General features: G+C 37.6%; 1 protein-coding gene across 1 annotated transcript in view; it reads right to left on the bottom strand.

The window, feature by feature from the left end:
* LOC122816569 (ephrin type-A receptor 7-like) overlaps window positions 1-14,967 on the bottom strand; it is a 2,140,039-nt gene that overhangs the window by 1,112,501 nt on the left and 1,012,571 nt on the right. The gene's annotated exons all lie outside the window — the stretch shown is intronic.

The raw sequence follows: 14,967 nt of genomic DNA, 5'->3' as shown, positions 1-14,967 counted from the left end.
CTCACTCACCCTGATCCAAAAAGCATCGTCTTTACATCTGCTCATTTATTTTACTTATTTAGTAGCATACCATCGGTCGCTTTCCTTTACCACTTATTGAATTAAACATCCAAACAACTTTCTTTTCCTAACTCATTGAAATGAATACCCAACACCAGAGGGGGGTACAGAAGAGGGCATGGCTGCCCCTCTTCTCCACCCACCAGCCTGACAAGTCTGTTCCCCCTCCCTTCTACCAAAACTTCCAACAACCTAACTACACTTTAAAAAGGGTTAAGCCAACATCATTAGGTGTACTCTATCCTCTCTAAAGCTAACTGGATCACTGCAATCACATCTCAAAGCCTATCATATAAATACCCAAAGCAGCCAATTTCCTAAATGGCTGAAATTAAATAGATGATCCCTCTCCAGTGCTAAAGTAATAACCATAACCTTGTATAACCCCTGTATAGTAAACAAATTCTCACTTATACTAACTACCAGTAGTAGCTTCATAATGTTTCCCAGGTCACTCTCTGCCAAATGTACTACTGGGACACTAAGCCCGATGTCACCCAAAACCATACAAGATCAATTCCATACCATCATGTCTAACTGCAGCCATATTTTTCACACAATGTATATAATATTGACCAAAATGAGATTTCCTTTCTAAATCAATTTAATAGCAATCCTGCCATACTGCAAACTATAATCAAGAAAATATTTAATGACCGTCATAGCATTTGCTGACCAACAAACCACCCTCTCAATGACTTCAATGCATCCATAAAACAAATGCCATATGAAGTGTAGCCCAATGAAACTCCAGTTACCAATGCAAACTCTCGCAACAAAACCTTTCTTGTCAATAGCCAATGTCTGTCATTCTTTACGCTATCAAACCTGCCCCAACCCTTCAAACATATGAACTACCGAACAAGATTTAGTAAGTTCACATAACCTTGTCATTCAAGCAACTATACTACTTGTAGCTAAATCCTCCTTCACCTACTGAACTGCCTTACCTTGTTCCCAAGTCTGACAAATAACTAAATCTTTCCCACCAAACTCCTTCCCACAAGCAGCTGCAACACAAATGTAACCAATCTGACAAGGCCCTGCCATATGCCTTCCTTATAAAAGATGCCCCAGACTCCTGCAGCAAGCTTTTAATCATTCTAACACAACCTGACACACCTCCTCTAGTTGTACAAACAACATAACCCATACCACTGCCACATTAAGTAGATTAAAATGAACCCTAATCCCCAACAACCCTTGCTAAACCTCGTACACCAGATTAAATTGAAACTCCAAATATTCAACATTCCTCCAATCATCCTTTCTTCCTGCGGTCCAATAAGCCACAAACCAACACCCCCAAATTATGCCCCCCAACCCAACACCTCCTGACACATTTGTAAAAAAATGCAAATCCCCATAAACAACCCTATCCATCTGCCAAAAGGCCATCCCACTGAAATGCTCCAAAAAGACACCACAATAGGAAAAACAATGCACCACCAACTTATTAATCCTAACCCAAAACCACCCGAGTAAACTGGTCAACATGCAACTTCAGGAGCTCAAAAAGCTGAGCAACATCCTTAATCCAGTGATTGTCCTTGACTTTCCCCTCAAAGCTTTTCTTTCCATGTGTTACCTTTGCATCTGGTAAGGAAATAAAACTTGGCCTACATCTGCTAAGAATCCCAAAACAATACCTCGCTTAAGCCTTCTAACTTTTGTGTAGCCAATAATACACTCAGTTCCTTAATTATTAGCCTACTTCTGCTAGCCCAACATATCATCTCCTGACTTGCCCCCACACTTCCCCAAACCACACCAACTCTGACATGTCTTAAAAAACACCTAATAAAGTATGATTACCTGCAGCCTCATTGTGAGCTACTCCAGCAACTGGAACATCCACCCCAGCAGAATCCATTACCTTCACATCCACTTCCTTCAGGCCACTGATTGTTGTCCACTCTGTACTCCCCCCTCTCTGGCCTCATTGCACACCACTATAATGGCCAAAATATCCACTGCAACAGCCTCCATCACCTTTCAAGCCCATTTCCTTCAGGTCACTGACTGATGTCCAGTTTGCGCCTTCCCACCTTCAAAAGAAAAGAAAATTGTAAATTCTTGGCACACACATAACCAAAACTTTTTAATGACAGCATTAAGCATGTCAGGGGCCTACCCTGTTCATCAACTGCATAGCCACTACACTGGCCCGCAGCTGCCATCTCCAAGAGAGTGCAAACTTGTCATCTTCTCTGTTGTACTGCTTTGTTTTACAGGTATCTCTAATGCAACATGTAAACAACAATGGCAGTTAACTCATTCACTCTGGTGCAGCTCAGGAAAAAGCTGCCTGTTTAATTCCACCATAGGAACAACAGTGCAGCCTGAGCTCATTTTCAGAAAATCCATTTGTAATACCATACAGTAAACAGATGTTCATAACTCTTTAACTATAAGAGCTAGACTAAAAATGTAAATGTGAAAGTTGTTCAGCAGACACTAACCTTTCCAACAGCATAACTTTTGATAGTGTATATCAAAGTCATTATTAAATATTTGGCAAGGAATGTTGATATTGTGCATATTTTTTTACCTTTTTGGAAAAGCAAAGCACAGTATCTTGGTCAATGTACCATGCAGACCCATACAATTTGTATTTAATTTGTTAGTATGAATGTCTGCTTTAAAATGATACCTTAATCATTACTATGTGATGCTCCTTTATAGAGATATTCACAGAAATATGATTAATATAATATTTCTCATAATTGAAAAATAAAGCATAATATCTCATCAGCTGTAACATACAGAGCCTACAAATCAGTGTAGAAGTTGTATGTCTCAATGTCAGCTTCAAAATGATGTATCATTTATGTGATCACCATGCTCCTTTGCAAAGATATGGGCATAGTAATGAGAAGTATTGGAAATGTATAATTTTCATAATCCTACAAGACTAAACAAACTGTGATATCTGTACATGTGCACAGTGCACAGACACAGTTATTTTACCATGTTGTAAGGAGTAACACTGTCTTCAAAATGAGGTATTACTTGGCACACTAACATGCTCCCTTGCAAAGTTATTTACCAAAATATGAAAACAAAATCATAATTTCCATAACCTAACTCCAAAACAAACTTTGATATCTCCACATGTATACAACATACAGGCACAATTCTTTTACCTTGTTAGAACTATGATGTATGTCATCAAAATGAGGTATTTCTTAGCACATTGAGATTCTCGCTTGCAAAGTTATTTACCAAAATATGAAAAAAATAATAATTTCCATAATCATAAGTCAAAAACAAACTTTGATATCTGTACATGTGTACAACGTAAAGGCAGAGTTCTTTTACCATGTTGGAACTATGAATACTGTCTTCAAAATGAGGTATTACTTAGCACATTCAGATGCTCCCTTGCAAAGTTTTGTATCAAAATATGAAAAAAAATCATAATTTCTATAACCATAAGCCCGAAATAAACTTTGCTATCTGTACATGTTTACAAAAAACAGGCATAATTTTTTACCATGTTGGAAGTAAGAATTATGTCTTCAAAATGAGGTATTACTTGGCACCTTCAGATGCTCCCTTGCAAAGATATTTAACAAAATATAAAAAAAAATCATAATTTCCATAACCTAAGTCCTAAACAGACTGATGTCTGCACATGTGTACAGCATAGAGACACACTTCTTTTATGTTGTAAGTACTAACACTGTCTTCAAAATGAGGTATCACTTGGCACAATTACATGCTCCCTGGCAAAGTTATTTACTAAAATATGAAAAAAATCATAATTTCCATTACTCAAGTCCTAAACAAACTGTGATGTCTGTACACGTGAACAGCATACAGACAGTTTGACATCTTGTAAGTAATAAATGCTGTCTTCAAAATGAGGTATAGCTTAACATGTTGAAATCTTCCCTAGCAAAGTTATTTACCAAAATATGAAAAAATATCATAGTTTTCATAACCTAAGTCCTAAGCAAACTGTAATATTTATATATGGGTACAGCATACACACACACTGTCTTCATAATGAGGGATTACTTAGCACATTGGCATGTTCCCTAGCAAAATGCAATAAATTGTAAAAATGAGAGAAATAAACTGGTGTATGTGTGTGTGGCGGGGGTGCTGGAAATGACTCAACATAGACAGAAACACAAATTTGGCTTGTGCATTTATCAATGTGATAATGACTTTTAGTTATCTGAATAACAGTGTCAGCTGCTGAGAGTTTTACCTGAAAAGTGAGAATGACTCAGTGTTATACTGTAACTGCACCTATTGTTAATGTGATAATGACCTGCATTTCATTACTGAAAGGTTCTGCATCCTCAGACACAGGTGTTAATTGCTGCACATAACCTGTGGAAGAACCCCACTGGCACTTGCCTGCCAACTATTTGCAAAACAACAAAGGGGCATTTCAAAACATAAGTGTCGGCCAGTGGAGAAGCAGATGACATTCCCATAAGAGGAAGCAGACAAATACCAAACAGGTCACCCCAACTGTCTATGATAGACAGAACAGTACTAAAAGCCTGTCCCCATGCATGTCCCTTTGTCTGACTGTCATATCTGGGCCTGTCTAGCTGTCAGTCTGTGATGGTTTGACAGCTAGGCTGACATGGAGTCTCATCTGAACATATAGCAACACAAACCATCTGAAGACCACATCAGATGTGGTGGTGCAATGATGGAAAACTTGCTAAATGGGTACACTCTGAGTTGTGAATTTGTGATAACATTGTGTGTGATGTTATGGGATTTACCTCACTCACACCACAAGTACAAATACATAACAATAGCCACTGTGGCCAAATCCTGTGACCAGACTACAGAAGGAGAAACAGATGCATAAGTGGAAGGGGAACCACTGGACAGACTAATGGAGAAGGTGCACACAACAATAAATAGTGCAGTAACATATGATGATACCCTACAACTGAAGGTCACACTGATGTCCATGGACTGCCTCATACAAGTACTAAATAAAACTTGCATTACTGCACATAATACACAACTTGGGACATGCCTAAGAAAAGCCCCATTCACTGACTAAGTGTATATATTAAATTGCCAAACAACTGGTTTGCTATTTATCTTGATTCTTTTCAATGCAGCATGGCAATAAAGCAACTACTGTATGACAAGCTACTTGAAAAATTAATTTTAAGTATGTGTATATGCTTTCATTATGAAAAATACATCAATTTCCAAGAGCTCCATAAACAGCATTTAATAATCTGCAGTTCTGAAAGCCACATATATAACAAGTTGAAAAACTGCTTTTAGCTACTTACAAAAGAATATAAGTTAGGGCAGTGCAATTAGTTTTTCTTTGTCTCCTGTAAACAGTTTGCTTGGAAATAAAAACCCTGATTTGTCCCCACAAAGGCATTCATTACATATTACATTACATGAAGCACCCATACTCACAAACCATACTCACATTGAAAAGAAAAAAAGGGGAGGGGTGTAATACAGAGCAAATACTTACTGCAGTTCTTAAAATTATCTACTTTCTATAACAGTGATCAACAGCAGACTGGAATCCACAAGTACATTCAGTCTGTGCACTAGATTATTCTGGACTTGTTGATTAAAGCCTCTTTCTGGTCACTATGTTTGCCTGGCATGCGAGAATCCCATGTAATGTTGAGTTCACCACTTTACTGTATCCCATCTGCTGTAAACTCTTCTTTCACCACCCCTTCTATGAATAAACACTTCCAAAGCCACAGACACTTATCATACCCCATCCAGCTTCATAGCATAGTTTGCGTTCCTAAGACTACTCTAGGCTGTTTATACAGTTCTGAAAAATATCAACTATAGCAATCTGATCTTCTCCAAAAGCTTTTGGCTGCTTCTCTTCTAGAAAAAAAAGCAACACACTATACTAAAACAGACTGTATCCAAAACCATACCTTCCCAAACAAACTGTCAAGTTATTGTAACGTTTAAGTTTCTACTGCCTCACTACACAGTTGTCAAGACAAGGAAAACTTGCTAAGCCAAGAATGATGGGACAGAAGCCAGGCCTCTAAAAGTGCTCCCTGGGGCTACAAATTTTGTTTACACCATAGAAGGAGAGACATCAGGCTTCATAGTTATGTTTCCACTAAGCTTTTTCAACACACCAGACAATTTGTTTATGTAATAAAACATGAAAGCCAAACCATCCTATATAAGAAATTTTAAACAGAATATGAAAGGTAGCACCTGAACCAGGTTACCTTCCACCATATCCATTACTTTACTGCAATATCCCCTCACAAATCACTATTATGAAATCTAAAATCTAAACTCTAATACTCCTGTAACCAGCACCTTTTCTATACATACTGAAAAACATGTTGTCCTCTCTCTGGGTAGGCTGAATATTTCTATCCCTATGTTGGCAAGGATGAGGGGCTTCAGTATATATCAAGTATGCCTCTCAGCGGCTGAATGCATCAACACACACACATATTAGTAGATAATATTTTAATTAGTGTTATCTAATAACAAAGGCCACCAGTATAAAACCTAGCACTTCTGCAGAATATAAATGGTCTGCCTAATAATCTGAGACAAAAACTTGAGCATATTAGCAAACCTCATGTGATTACCTGTGGCCTTAATGAGGCCAGAGCCAACTGCCCATTTATTCACCATGAAGGCTACTTTAAATGGGACTGAAACACTTTACAGGGACCAGCCTACGGAGTTGGCACTATCAACAAGTCTTCTAAAGTGGCTGTATTCCCACAGTATTACGTAGGCAATAGCACGTACTGCCTTCATGCAGTTTTAATCTCAATTAAAATTTAAAAGCTAAAGTTTACCTCAGATGCAAAGCAAAACCAAGAAACTGCAAAAGTAGATATTCAGTGACTGATAGGTCTCAGTATCATCATCATCATCTTTCGGCTTTTCCCGTTAGGGGTCGCCACAGCGGATCATCTCTTTCCATTTCTTCCTATCCTCTGCATCTTGCTCTGTCACACCAACCACCTGCATGTCCTCTCTCACCACGTCCATAAACCTTATCTTAGGCCTTCCTCTTTTCCTCTTACCTGGCAGCTCCATCCTTAGCATCTTTTTCCTAATATACCCATCATCCCTCCTCAGCACATGTCCAAACCAATGCAATCTCGTCTCTCTTGCTTTATCTCCAAACTGTCCAACATGAGCTGACCCTCTAATATACTGATTCCTAATCCTATCCATCCTAGTCACACCGAGTGCAAATCTTAACATCTTTAACTCTGCCACATCCAGCTCTGACTCCAGCCTTTTTGTCAATGCCACTGTCTCCAACCCATATAACATAGCTGGTCTCACTACCCTCTTGCAGACCTTCCCTTTCACTCTTACTGGTACCCGTCTATCACAAATCACTCCTGACACTCTTCTCCACCCATTCCACCCTGCCTGTACTCTCTTCTTCACCTCTCTTCCACATTCACCATTACTCTGAATTGTTGATCCCAAGTACTTAAACTCGTCCACCTTTACCAACTCTACTCCCTGCATCCTCACCATTCCTCTACCCTCCCTCTCATTTACACACATATATTCTGTCTTAGCCCTGCTGACCTTCATTCCTCTGCTCTCTAGAGCATATCTCCACCTCTCCAGAGTCTCCTCAACCTGATTCCTACTCTCACTACAGATCATAATGTCATCTGCAAACATCATAGTCCACGGGGCCTCCTGTTGATCTCATCTGTCAACTTGTCCATCACCACTGCAAATAAGAAAGGACTCAGAGCTGATCCTTGATGTAATCCCACCTCCACCTTAAATGGATCTGTCACTCCCACTGCAGTCCTCACCACTGTCACACTACCCTCGTACATATCCTGTACCACTCTTACATACTTCTCTGCCACTCCTGACTTCCTCATACAACACCACAACTCTTCTCTAGGCACCCTGTCATATGCTTTCTCCAAGTCTACAAAGACACAATGCAACTCCTTCTGACCTTCTCTGTATTTCTCCAATAACACTCTCAGAGCAAACATTGCATCTGTAGGGCTCTTGCCTGGCATGAAACCATACTGCTGATCACTAATCATAACTGATAGGTCTCAGTATACTTTCCAAAAAGGAAGCCTAGCTAGTTACATTTTTCAGTGTGTGTTTGGGTGAAGGTAGTATTTAACTAGAACCTGTCTCGGGAACCAAGCATCTTAGCACACAGCGTGCTTCATGAGAACATGTTTTTAAAAGCACACAAGTTTATCAGACACTGGACATGGAACGTCAACTGTGTGTGTGTGTGTGTGTGTGTGTGTGTGTGTGTGTGTGTGTGTGTGTGTGTGTATGTGTGTGTGTGTGGAGATGTAAATAAGAACCTGTGGTGGAAATCAAACATATTCGCACGTATATACACTGTGTTGCAAGCGAACATCTGTTCAGAAGCATATAAAGTTACTTACCCTAACTATGGAACATCGGAGGGGAAGGGGGCTAAGAACTGTTGAGCAGATGGTTAAGAACTATAGAGCAGGTATAAACTTAGATGACCTCTTAGCACTAGAATCAGAGACAAAAGCAAAAATAATGGGGAGGGGGCTCCAAAAACAAGGACATATTTTAAATATTACTCTTTTCAACTTATAACGCTACTAAAATGGACCTGTCAACTGCTTGGAGTCCTGCAGACGAGGACTCGAAGATAATGTTACTTGAATGTGTCCTTGCTGTGACAAAATAGAACAACCAAAGGGTCACTTTAAAGTGCCTATCACACAGTAAAGAATGTAGGCATGCACGCGAATGGGATGCCTGGGCTATGCTTATTTCACAACAGGAAGTTGTTCCAGCAATTCCTTCTACTGATACCTCGTAGGAAATCCATATCATTGATAAAAGTTAATGAAATTTCAATGTTAAACCGCACATTTCCATCATAAAAACAGTTCTATAAACTTTTTAAGTAAAAAACCTGAACATATCTTGACCAGATAATATTATTATTTCATTGGGTCATTTTCACGGTTGTCAGGGCCCGTTTTATGGTACTTCCTGCTTAATAAGACTACTTGCATACACAGTCGATTTTCTACAAAAAATTAAATGTGAACATTATGTAAATCCACAATGAAAAGTAAGTTGAGAAAGTAGCTGAAAAAGTTCAGGTACTTTTTCAATGTATTTTTTAAAAGTGGAGCTACAATACACCTGTAAAGTTAGGTGCGTTTGTGGAAGGAACTCTGCTGTAACTACATAAAATTACTATCATCTCACAGCATCCTCGGATGTAAGCACAGAGGTGCTGTGAGTTGGTACTCGGGGTTAATGAGTTAAGATGCCTGAATCAACAAGCAAAATACCTCCATAACATACCCATACCTCTCAGGTATACCGCATCTCAAGGAACGTTCCTCATTTAGGGTCATAACAGTTCATGTTCCCTGAAGTTCAACATTGACAAGTGTCACACATTCCATGTTAACAATTTAAATTATATCAATGATAAATAGAACTGAATCATTATATTATTAAAAGGTCTATTCTATAAATAAGTTAATCATTTGTTAACTGCCCTATGCCCATCATAGTTAAAGTTGTTAATGAGCCATTAGCATTCCATCTTTTACCCATTTGTTCCACATTATAAATGGCAGCATTCCTAAAGGTATTGTACTTACCAATTCATCCCCTTCATACCTACAGGCAATAAGATCCCCCCTTCATGAACCCTAATCAATGATGGGAATGGAGTCCTTTACCTTATATCTGAGGCAACATTAACACTCTACCCACCCATTACCTTCTGGATTAAGCTAGCTATCATGTCTAGGGACTCAACATCGAGAACCCTGCAAAGTTTGAAGAACGGACCTAAATTATGAGGTGAAATTCTGTCTGTTCTGCCATTTGAGGACAACAGCAATGTCCGCTTACTGGAACTAGCAGTAAAAGTACACACAAACCATACCTCCCAAACTCTTAGAGCAAAATCTATGAACAAAGCTATAAATAAGAGTAGGACAAAGACCCAAAACAGGGAAGAAGAGAAAAATAAAATGTTTACAACATTTCACTGAACTTATGACAAAATCTTACTGAGGAAAGGAGTACAGAAATAATGGAGCAAAGTACCCAGCATTTCTCTGTTTAAGTTATAAAAATATCCAAAGCATGTACTATGATATAACATTTGACTGTACAAAGTGAGCACAAACATGTTTGTGTTCAGTCTATAGGGTTTTTTCCTTTCCACCTAATTTGCTCATTGTATAAATTTGAGAGAGTGAGTCAACCAGACAGTGATCCAGGGTTACTCCTGAAAAAGAAATAATTTTGCCAATGGCTTCTGGGCAGGAAGAAGTACATTCTATCTGTAATCATCCTTGACCCCCTCTCCCTCACCCTCTATTTACGCTATGGGCATGCATGACTAATAGCCATCACTCATGGGCATCACAAACCTGCGCAGAAGCTCCCACTGAACCAATGCAGCCCCAAAGCTATGAATCCCAACATGTAGCCATTCAGTGAAAATACAGACAATTACAAGCATACCTTCCAACCTCTCAGCGAAAAATGCTACCAAAACGGACAAAATTTATGAAGCAAAATTGCAGCTATTCTACAAAAATCTGTACAGCTGGAAAGCATAGATATGAGATCAACTAAAGTGCATCAGGAGGCATGCGAAACAGATCAAAAATATTAGACAAAAATCTGGACATTCTGCGAAAACCTGTACAGTTGAGAGGTATGCAAAGACCCAGAATCGTAGATTTCCAAATTGACCCCATCATTTGATATAATGTTTGCTAACAAATTTTCTGTCAAAATGTCTATAGGTTTACTTACCCCTACATGCAAGGCTGATATTAATATGATCTATTTATTTAAACCTATTCCTTACACATTAATGTTATTTTTGAGTGTACTAACAAGAACTGAAAAGTGAATTTGGTGAACCATAGTTTGACTGAAAAATTGGGTAAAAAAACCTTACTTTACATATAAAAAGGATAAATGTTTTAAATATTTGTTAGAACATAAAAAAAGAAAAAAAAGTTGAGATAAGTAGGAATGGAACAATTAAGTGTGGTTCATGTTCTCAGTGTGCACATACTATTTGTGAGGACCAGTTTTCTGTATGAGGAAAACATACACTGTTAATGGTCCTTTCACTTGTGGTACAAAGAATATAGTATACTTGGCACAATGCACATTTTGCTCTGCATTTTATATGGGCAAAACCTCAAGTGGGTTTAGAGATCATGTTTATGAATACATTTTGGATATTAAAAATAAATTATCAACGAATGCCTTAAGCAAACATATTATGGAATTAAGTAGTCGCAAATTTGGTTTCTTGATAATTGATCAGGTCTAAATTGACCCCCAGAACCGAATAATTGATGAACACCTAAATTTAAGGGAACTTAAATGGCAACTTCAGCTTAATGCCACAATAAACCCTGGACTCGGGTGGGAGGTTGGCATAATGGTTAAGGTGTTTACGTTACAGACACAAGGTGCAAGGTTTGATTCTCACATGGGGTAACTGGCTAGGCTTAAAATGGCCCACAAGGGAATTTAGCCTAGTACTAATCTATAACCCTATGAGACTGAATAAAGCATGTTCCGTGAATCCAGTTTTGAAATTAAGACATTTTGAGGTATTTTAATGAGTGCAACTATTTTATTCACTAATTTTATTTATTAATCTTCAGTTTTATTCACTAATTTTATTTATTAATTTTAACATCATTGGGGTTGTATCATGTGATTTTTTTCATGTGACTTTTTACGGTATATATGCATGTTTTCTATCAATGATTTTAGTTGTGATGAAGCACCGTCAAAGGTGGAATGAAAGTGCTCAGCTTCTTCAATAAATGTTTTTTGTTTTACTGACTTGGATTTTCTATTCCACTGTTCTGCAGCACTGCAACAGGTGTGTTTTTCACAGTATGTTTTGCTTGTTGGGTTGTTAGTATATACCATATCAACTTACAAAGAATTTATAACAAACTCCCTGACGAGCATGCATGGATAACAGTATACTCTCCAGACATCTTTGTTGTCACAGAAACCTGGCTATGACAGGAAACAAAAAAATTAATAAAGTGCAGGCTACGACAAGAGTCAACAAGAAAGATGGAGGTGTTGACATTTTTGACAGTGGCTCACTAGATGCCTCCCTTTTCACCTACATCCTGACAACTTATTCTAATTCAGAAATCCTACTGACCAAGCTAAAACTAAACACTCATAAGGCAATCACGTTCATGGGTATATACATATCCTGGGTAGCAATCCTAAAACACTGGAAGATATTCTCTGCTGGGCCTCCTCAAAAATCCATCATGAAACCATAACATTGGGTGATGCTAATAAAGACTGGCAGACCATACAATCTGAAAATCTAACCAGTAACATACATCTAAACAAGTTATTGTAGTTTGCATTCACATCATTTTAACAAAACGAAAGTGACAGTCAGACAATCAACCTTTGATTAGATCCTAACATCCTCTCCAAACAAAATATAATCCCATGGAATGTTGTCAGACAGCCTAAATGCTCACTTACCGATCTACATCATAATGTACCAAAAAAAAAAAACACATCACAGCCTGATACTTTCCATGAAGGCACTTTTATTTATACACTGCAGCTCCTTAACTGGGGGTCACTAAAGACTCTCCCCATAGGTGATGCCATCTCTGAGTTCAGTCAAATCTTTCTAGATATTCTAAACACACTAGCCATGCTCAGAATAAAAAGAGTCAAAGCCAACCCTGCTCTATGGCTATCCTCAGCAACAAAACAACTCATAAAAAAAAGAGACAAAGCATGTTAGAACTGGACAAAACAAATAAAAGCTCAAACTTTACTAGCATATAGACAACTAAAAAACCTAGTAAAACAAATGATTGCCAAAGATAACTAACTAACTAACTAACATGGAATAACATAGACTAAAATAAAATAACAATACTACTTTACCACTTTGCTAGCATATAGACATCCTAAGAATCCTAACAAAACAACTTATCACCAAAGATGCAAAAAAAAAAAAAATATATATATATATATATATATATATATATATATATATATATATATATATGTATATATTCGAATGTCATATGGTCGACACTATATGATCAAACTTTGAAAGGTTCGAAGGTTAAATGCAATAGCGCCGTATGGTGCAGAATGGGAGAATTTCCCTTTTCTGCACTGAAGTGCGATCTCGGAGTTGGTATATTTAAGTAGGGGGTGGTGTGGGGGGGTGCAGGGGGTCTTTTCCCCCCGCTCGGAGCATTAAGGTAAGTTTTTTTTTTTGATGTTTTGTTATATATTCGAAGTTTCAATCATCGATCATATGTTGTCAAACATATGGCATTCGAAGTTTTGAAACTTTGAATATAGATATATACATCTATATATATATATATATATATATATATATATATATATATATATATATAGAGGTCTTATTTGCATACTGAGCACACTTTAGTGAAAGTGCATTTTGTCAAAAGTGCGCTTTTGTTAAAGAAAAAAAATACATACAGTTGCATGTATCGTTAGTTGTACATCAACGTATGCTGTTGCTGTACAACTAAGGAACTCCTGTTGAGATCATGGTACAGTGGGGATAAGGGTATATTCCCTTTTCTCCACTGCAGTGCGATCTCGGAGTGAGAATAATAAAGTAGGGGGGTGGAGGGGGTTTAAAGGAGGGGGCCGCAGGGGGGCTTGCCTTCCTGCATAATACTGTTTAGTTTGATATGTTTTTTTTTTTTTTTTTTTACATTTTGGTGTTTTTGTTCCGCAAAAGTGTATTTTCGATATAATGCACTTTCGCGGAAGTGTATTATTGGAAATACGGTTTGATGAATCGTATTTTCCATGATACAGTGTAGACCCATATATATATATATATATATATATATCTATATATATATATCTATATATATATATATATATATATATATATATATATATATATATACTTATATATATATATATATATATGTGTGTGTGTGTGTGTGTGTGTGTGTGTATGTATATATATATATATATATATATATATATATATATACACATACATACTTAGAAAGTTTGTTACCCAAACAGTCAAAACATACACCAATAATCCAAAACTATTCTAGGCTTTAATCAATAAATTGTTAAATACAGGACAAGCTACACAGGCAACACCTAACACACAGAAGAAAAATGATACCATACCCAAACAATTTGTTTCTCCTTCGTACCAATCCCCACAGAAAAAGAAAAAAAACATAAATAAATAATAGTCAAAATAAAATAAAGTCTACCACAACTACCCCTAACAATCTAGCCCAAAAACTGCATACCTGGAAGCAGTCCTATCACTGGAGGATGTAGATGTCTGTGCAGTCACAGGAAACCTGATTGAAGGCCTCAGAATGTACCACAGTCTTGGAAGGCTACAATGCCTTCCACACCTTCAGACTGCAAAAAAGAACATGTGAGAACTAAAGGAGGTGGTGTTTCTCTCTATATTAAAGCTAAATTCACCACCCAACTTGTTAGACAAGACAACTCCATGGAGTTAATCCAAGTTCAAATCACTGTGGATAAGACCCCGATTCAAGTCATAGCTAGTTATAGATCTCCCTCAATGGATCATGATATGCATGAGACTTATTCGATCAATCTGGTGTCAATCCAAATATTGCCAAACACTCTGGTCATGGGGGATTTCAATTGTCTCACCATCAAATGGGAAACCTTTTCTAGCCCTGACTCACTAGAGCAAAAGTTCTTTGATTTTGTTAACTCAAATGCCCTGGAACAAATTAGTCAAACCTCAACAAGAGGAACAAACATACTACATCTGGTCCTCACTAACATGACAAACAGATGCACCACAGCAACTGTCGGAACATCAGTTGTTAAATCTGACCA

This window comes from Protopterus annectens, chromosome 1.part1, assembly GCF_019279795.1.
Source record: "Protopterus annectens isolate FY-2018-M chromosome 1.part1, PAN1.0, whole genome shotgun sequence".
Lineage (NCBI taxonomy): Eukaryota > Metazoa > Chordata > Ceratodontiformes > Protopteridae > Protopterus > Protopterus annectens.
This window is presented reverse-complemented; position numbering and strand designations above follow the sequence as displayed.